This window comes from Primulina tabacum, chromosome 12 (assembly GCF_025594145.1).
Source record: "Primulina tabacum isolate GXHZ01 chromosome 12, ASM2559414v2, whole genome shotgun sequence".
NCBI classification, from domain to species: Eukaryota; Viridiplantae; Streptophyta; class Magnoliopsida; order Lamiales; family Gesneriaceae; genus Primulina; species Primulina tabacum.
The window spans coordinates 13,666,840-13,675,130 of record NC_134561.1 but is presented as its reverse complement, the minus strand read 5'-3'; the positions used below and the strand labels follow the sequence as shown (position 1 = coordinate 13,675,130).

General features: G+C 35.4%; 1 non-coding gene across 1 annotated transcript; it reads right to left on the bottom strand.

Moving 5' to 3' along the window:
- Positions 1-7,752: 7,752 nt before the first annotated feature.
- LOC142521570 (small nucleolar RNA R71) lies at positions 7,753-7,861 on the bottom strand. The gene has a single exon (XR_012814275.1). It is a non-coding gene; the product is annotated as a small nucleolar RNA R71 (small nucleolar RNA).
- Between the last annotated feature and the right edge of the window lie 430 nt (positions 7,862-8,291).

The window sequence follows — 8,291 nt, the reverse complement described above, 5'->3', positions numbered from 1 at the left end:
TGCAATAAATGCTTGGTACTAGATAAGATAACGGTAACAATTAAGATTAAAACAATCGAGTAGAAAGCCGTTAAGTGCTGATCCAGTAGAACTAAGTTCTGCTAAGCCGTTGAGTATTAACTAAAATACTGCTTCTGATAGAGCAACTCAAAAGCTACTATTTTGCATAATCTTCTGGTTGATATTATTCCTACTAGTTTTAATACTTATCACCACAATAAAGTTTCTAACAATTTCCCCCTTTGTGGTGATGCCAAAACCTGGAGGTTAGTAGCCATAAATAATACGACAGATAGTAACTAAAACCAGATGATTTAATAAGTAAATAAGCATCTTAAACAGAGTTTGAAAAACAATAGAAAAATTCAGTCATCTGTTCCAATATCTCGAAACAGAGTATCGTCATCCTGAGAATCTTGGTTCCTGTTAAATGGTTCTCCCTAATCTTCTTGTTCTACTTGAACTCTTCTTCTTTGTTCTTCTTCCCCCTTTTTGGCATAATTAACAATGACCCGAGCAATTAAATCATCCATGCGTCCAGACAAGTTCTGAATTCCATTCCTCAAAATTTCAAGATATGGAGCCTGAGTAGAAACTCGTTCATGAAGAGTAGTGAGAGATTGAGATTGAGACTCAATCTTGGCATCCATAGATTGCATGGTGGTGGAGAACGAACGAATAAGTGCATCATGATCAGTGAGGCGTTGAGAAATATCATTCTGTCCAAGCACGAGAGTACTATAACCATTGGAAATGGACTGTCTGAACACGATGGTCTCAGCATGCATTCTGCTCACAGATTATGCCGTGTTGAAGATTTCCTTTGATATACGGTCTCGAAAGAACTGAGAACCACTTACTTCTGCGGTATGTTCATGAGATAGTCTCCGAACTATATCGGAGAGATTGTTGAGATTCCTCTGTAGAATATCTATCTCATTCTCGATATTGAATGGTTCTAGTTCTTGTGACGGAGTCCTTTTGAGCATTCGTTGCCTTATTTCAGCAAGGCGATCATCATGAGCAGTTTGTTCAAGTGTGAATAATGCTAATGCAGTAGAAGGTTGAACTATTGGCTGAGCAGAGGGAGTGATAACATCTGTGGGATCAGCAGAGGGGCCAGGTTCAGCAATGCTTACTTCTGGATCAGTAGGAAGGTGTGGTGCTGCAGTAGTGTCCTTAGCAGTAGAGAGATCAGTTTCTTCAGCAGCAGTAGAAACAAGAACTGTGTTAATATCAGGTTGAATCTCTTCAGAGATTTCCAGTGGCTGTTTGGTGGAAGCAGTTTCAGATGTCAGAAGTAGAAGAGCTTCCATTTCTGCATTGTATTCAGCAGAGAAGTTCTCTAGATTAGGCAATAATGAGGAAGGAGCAGCATCTGATTCTACCATGGTTTGATCTGCTTGAGGAGAAGATGGCTGAACAAAATCACCATCTTGATCTGCTGGTGGTACAGTAGAGGATGTAGGAACAATTGATTGAATGACTTCTTCCACTGAAGCCAGTTCATGAACTGATAGCAAAGATAAAGATGGAGTAGGCTGCTTGGTCGTTGCAGGAGTACTGGGAACTTGAGCTTCTGGTGAAGCTGGGGTCCGATCCTCAACTGTCTGATTTTGAGAAAATTCAGGAACAAAGCCTACAAGATACTGAGTTGGCTTTCCAAAAGCCTGTTCTTGAGCGAGAATTAGCTCATTCATCTGTCTCAATTTTGCAGTCAGAGTGTCGATAACCTGTTTGTCTTGAGCAGCAGTGGGAATTATTGGATCAAAGTTTGATGCGAGGGTTTTCAAAACTGATGTCAACTTTTGACATTTCAGTTGCTCAAGGACGTAACTTCGTCGACGCATGGCATCAATTACATTCTCTGTCTTTGTCAGTTCAAATACTCTCTTCTCGGCTACCATCATTTTTCGATAGGCTCCTTTCGTTTTGAAATAGGAGAACGGATGAAAAACTCGAACTTTATGCCATTCATCAAAGAAATTTATGTCTTCTCTAGAAGAGTCTTCGATCTCTGTCAAGTGGAGTTCAATAATAGTTAGGACGAATGACTTGGCTCCATGAGATTTTGGTTATTCAATTAGCTTCCCTTTGCCCTTATCAGAGGAGGAAGTAGACAGTACCGGTCGGAAAGCAGAAGATCCTGAAGCAGGTTCTCGAATAACAACCCCAGAAGTGGGTTTAAATGCTGATGCAGTGGTTGATGCCGTAGCAGTAGAAGTTGTAGCTGGTCGATCGACAACTTCTGGTACAGATGAAGTGGCTTTAGGAAACACTTGTCGCAATGGGACAGTGTCCACGTAAGCAGTATCAACTGTTTTCTTCATGCGGAGAACAGTGCAAGGCTTCTTCGTCTTGCTGATGCAAGAAGGTATGGATTCTGAAACAGGAGCGGCAGACTCCTTAGAAACGGTTTTATCAGAACCAGTGGTGATGACCACTCTTTTTCTCTTAATTTTCTTTTGAGGTGCCATAGCCTCAGCTTGAGCATCTCCTTCTTCCTTTTTCATCGAAACAAATTCAGCCACAGTTGGCTTCGGTCGAAGAGCAAGCACGTTGTCAGCGTCTGTCATAGCGACATAAGAAGCATCATGTTCAGTGGTGAACTGAAAACCAGCATCCTTCAACATCTGGCTAATTTGAACAGCAAAACCAGAACTCTTCCTGGTAATCATTTCTTTCATTATTCGAAACAAGAAATGACTCCAATCAATCTTAATCCCTGAAGTGATAGCAACCATCACTTGAACTTTTTCTTTGATCAGCTTATCAATTGTACCGGCCTTGACCAACAGTGCCTTTGCGACAATGTCAGCAAGCACTTGATATTCTATTTTCAGAAGTTTCTTGAAGCAAGATGGAGACACTTCCTCTCCAGAAGCTAAGAAAATGCAGAGAGCAGCTGACATCTCCTGTTTAGAAATATCAGAAAGTTCAGAGGTACCTGAGCAAGGAAGGAAGAAGGTCGATCCTAAAAGTGCGGTGTCAATGGAGATAGATGCATCTCCCTGAGAATATACAATTTTCCCTTCTTCCACAGTTGCCTTAACATAAAATTCCAGAAGAGAAGTTTTTTATATTATAGCAGGTGCTTCTAATAATTTTTTGAGTCCCGATTTTTCAATGGTTTGAAACATCTTTAGGAGATTTTCATCCTTGATAGTAAGGACAGATGTGAAGTTAACCTGGTAAGCATTCAGGATGTAAGCTCCAGCCATTTCGTTTCCTGTAAAGAAAGTAGCTTCGAAGTAGATTGTGAGAGTGTGATTTCGAGAGAAAGAAGTAGTTAGAGAGTAAGATTCTGGAAACGTAAAAAGTGACAAGTAAAAACAAGAACGGTTAATATTCAAGAGAATGTACAATCGTCAATGTAAACACAAGAACACGTGTCAATATGTCTACGGTTGCGTATTTGAAAATTTTAGAACGTGTCAGATTGACCAATGATTTAAAATTTTGAAATTTAGTGAAAAGAGCAGGCTGTCCAAGCGGTTACTAAAAAAATCAGAAGGAGGTTTGTCGTTTTATGATAACGTCTGCTGGAAGTTTCAAAGTACTGGAATATGCGAGCACTTTGATAAAACCAGTATACTCGTTGTTTTAAACCATCCTTTCTGCTTCTGACAGGGTAAAAATGTCAGTATGAAAAAGACGATATTTTTCCCCCTCGATTAATGCAACTAATAAATGCAAAGATATGATATCTGAGGATAAGAGGGATGAATCTTGGTATTCGAGTAATAAGATCGCCGTCTCTTCAGCTTCCCGTGACTCTATATAAGTGCCTGCATTTTCACAAACTAAATCATTCAATCTTTTTATCAAACCAATACATATGATAGGTGCAAGTGATCTCTCGGAGTCTTCTCCAGAGTCAGAATCAGCAGAGGAATTCCAAAGACTACTTCCAGCCTCTTGTAAGCAGATGTTTGAAGACATCCTTTTCCAATACATTAGTGCTGACAAGACCCAAGCTTGCCAGAGTCTTACAAGACCCAAGCTTGCTGGAATCTTTTCGAAGAAGACCATCCTTTTCCTGCTGAAGTACTTTGCAACAAGAAAAGTACTTCAAGCTGCTGATTTTCAACAAATGTAGTAGATAAACTCAATGTAATGCTTCTGGTTTTATGAATGAAAAAGAATCTTATTTTGGCATATTCTGTTTATCTACTGCTTTCACTGAATGAATGATGAAATAGTTTGAGTAAGAAAAACTCAGTCTGGTAAATCAGTAGATGCTTCGGCTGACTTGAGATTATTCAACTTATTCACCATTAATTGTAACCTGTGTATAAATAAAACAACAACAAGCGACAGGCTAACAGGATTTTAAAATATCGTATTCAAGTAATTCCGATGCTTGTAGTAGTACGCATGTCTTTTTATCCTTCTATAGAGTCATCACAAAGTTGATAAAATAAACCAGATGAAATCTTGAAATCAAGTTAATTCAATTAAACCCAGTATATTTCGAAAATAAGAAAACTTATTCTCAGGCAGAGGTTTAGTAAAGATATCTGCTGCTTGTAAATCAATAGAAACATATTCCTGACGAATGTCCTTCTTCTGCACATGATCTCTTATAAAATGATGTCTGATGTCTATGTGCTTCGTTCTGGAATGAAGTACTGGATTTTGCGTGATTGCAATGACACTGGTATTGTCACAAAATATAGGTGATTCAGAGGCCTCAATTCCATAGTCTTTAAGTTGTTGTTGCGTCCATAGTATTTGAGAGCAGCAGCTTCCAGCAGCAAGGTATTCTGCTTCTACAATAGACGTAGCTGTGGAAGTCTGCTTTTTTCTAAACCAGGAGATCAGCCTATCACCAAGGAATTGACAAGAACCACTTGTGCTTTTTCTGTCTAGTTTGCAAATCAGCATCTGAATATGCAATAAGATTGAAAGATGAATCAATAGGATACCATAAGCCGACATTTTGAGTTCCCTTTAAGTACTTCAGAATGCGTTTAGCAGCAATATAATGAGATTTCTTAGGGTTAGATTGAAATCTTGCACAAATGCAAACAACAAATAATATATCAGGTCTACTGGCAGTAAGATATAACAGCGAGCCAATAAGACCACGATACTGAGTTACCTCTACTGGAATTCCACTTTCATCTTTATCAAGCTTGGTAGATGAGCTCATTGGAGTAGAAGCAACAGAGCATGTTTCCATACCAAACTTTTTTCAGAAGCTCCTTAGCTTGATTTATAAAAATTGCAGTATCAAGTTGTTTAATTTGTAATCCTAGAAAGAATGTTAACTCTCCCATCATGCTCATTTCGAATTGATCCTGCATCAATTTAGCAAACTTCGCACATAATTTGGCGTTAGTTGGCCCAAAAATAATGTCATCAATGTAGATCTGTACCAATAGAATATGTTTATTCTTTACTAAAGTAAACAAAGTTTTGTCTACTGTCCCAATTGTAAAATCATGATCGACAAGAAATTGTGAAAGAGTGTCATACCACGCTCTAGGTGCCTGTTTTAGACCATACAAGGCTTTGTGTAATTTGAATACATGATGAGGTGAAAAATGATCAATAAAACCTGGAGGTTGTTGATAAATATAAAAATTGTACATTAATTAAATGTTTTATAATATAAATATATAGTTTTTGTTTTATTAAATGTTTAAATATTATATGTTTTATAATAAATTGTATAAAATATAAGATGTTGTGTAATTACAAGTTTTTACTATTTTTTACAGGTTCGATAAAACAAGAATAAACTTGGCGTTGCAAATGGGATTAAGATGATTCTTGGACCTGTAGAAAGTTGATGTTAATATCTACAATATTGACGGCAAGCATGAGATAAAAATCCTCTCACAATTGGAATCAAATTAAGGAACAAATAAAGTTACCAAAGGAGTGGCAGTTTTACCATGCTCTAATATTTTGACCATATCTCTCAAATTACTTGGTCAAATGGTTTGAAAAAAATACCACAACTAGACAACTCAATTATCCACATTTTTTTTTTTATGTGAAGAAGCAAATTCGGAGAAGAAGATTTTCAGAAGTGATGTGCAATATAATATAATATCTTGGAATACCAATGAAGACTTATGTGTAAAAAAATAATATTTTATTTGTGGTTGTCTCCCCAAATTTGGCTATAAATCGGGATGCATTGTATTGTATTGAGATATCCCTCATTCTATAAACAAACCTTTGAGTTCATAATATTTCTCTCTATATTTTTCCTTTATTTCTTCATTTAAATATAATTAGCATTTAATTTAATATTCAAAGTTTTACACTTTGAATAATGAATAGCTAACTTCCTAAAGTTGAGATGAAAAGGTGAAACTCTTGGCATCATAATAAGGTTACTAAAAGGTAAGAATCTATGTTTTATATTATTTAATCATTATTTATTGTTTATGTTATATTTATTTCTTTAAGCATTTTTATACCATACTTATGAGTGGGAGTTTTGATTTATTGTTGCTATATGTTACACTAAATTCTTGGAACCATTTAAATGTTAGTTTTGTATTACCAACCATTTAAAGTGGATGCCTTGATTTATTATATATGAATATATTATAATATTAAATTACTTGGAACCATTTAAATGTTTGTTTGGTTTTACCAACCATTTAAAGTGGGAACCTTGATTTATTATATATAAATATATCATAATATTAATTTCTTGGTACCATTAAATGTTAGTTTGGTTTTACCAACCATTTAAAGTGGGAACCTTGATTTAGTGTTTACAAATATATATATAGCACAATAAATACTTGACAACATTTATAAGTTTTGGTATATATTATATACTTATAAGATAATAATATATAACATAATATAAATATGATTATTTAATATATTGGAACTATTTTATTAAGTGGATTTCAATAATGTTCGTTAATGTTAACTTTATTAAAATACCAAGAGTGAACCCTTTAATCTCAAATACTTAAATAAAAATTTGAACCATTAAAAATTACCAATTAAAGATTCAAACAACTAAAAGAAAAAATAAATAAAAAGACATTGTAGTGGACTTGTAATTACCTTAGCTTCCTCGTGGATACGATATTCGAACTCATCGAATTATACTACTTGTAGACAACCTGCTCTTGGGAGTGCAACAATCAAAGTCGCAACAAGTTTTTGACGCCGTTGCCGGGGAAGTATAATTTAATTTCAAGTCTATTTAATTTTGTTTATATTTTATTTTTCTTTATTTGAATTTTTATTGCTTTTGTGTGTTTTTATTCTTTTGCATTTGCATTTGCATGAGCATTTGGTCACGTACACTTAGTGGTCGACTCATTCGAAATAACCCTTTATTTTTACAAAACATGGCGGAAGAACCCATCCAAGAAAATGAAGATGAAATTCAATCTCAACATGATCATGATAGACGAAGAACACTTAGAGATCACATGAATCCTACACGTACTAGTGCACCTTCATGTCTAGTTTTTCCGCCTGATGCATCTCATTTCAATTTTAAGCCTGGTATTATCCAACTTTTACCCAATTTTCATGGCTTAGATTTTGAAAATCCATACATGCATTTACGAGAGTTTGAAGAAGTGTGCAACACATATAATGATCTAAATTGTAGCATGAACACCATTCGACTTAAGCTTTTTCCTTTTTCTTTAAAAGATAAAGCTAAAACTTGGCTACAAAATCTTAGATCGGGATCCATTCGAACTTGGGATGAATTGCAACAACAATTTTTGAAAAAGTTTATTCCATCTCATATAACAAATTCTTTCAAAAAGCAAATCATCACTTTCACTCAAAAACAAGGAGAAACTTTTTATCAGTGTTGGGATAGATACAAGGAATTGCTTAACCTTTGTCCACATCATGGTTTTGAAATTTGGAGAGTTGTTTCTCAATTTTATGAAGGCTTAACACCTAAAGATAGGCAAATGGTTGAATTTATGTGTAATGGAACATTTGAAGATAAAGATCCAAACGAGGCAATTGAGTATCTCGATTCATTAGCTGAAAATGCTCAAAATTGGGACACTATAGGTACAATCGAACCATCAAACAAGATTCAATCTTCCACATCTGGTGGAGGTATGTACACCCTCAAAGATGAACATGATCTCCAAGCTAGATTTACTTCTTTGGCAAGAAAAGTGGAGGCACTTGAATTGAAAAAGAATGGTCAATTAAAATCTGTTCAAGAAATTGTGTGTCACATCTGTGATACAAGTGATCATTTTACAAAAGATTGTCCCACTTTGCCATCTTTTAAAGAATGTCTCCATGAATAAGCCAATGTTTTGAACAAT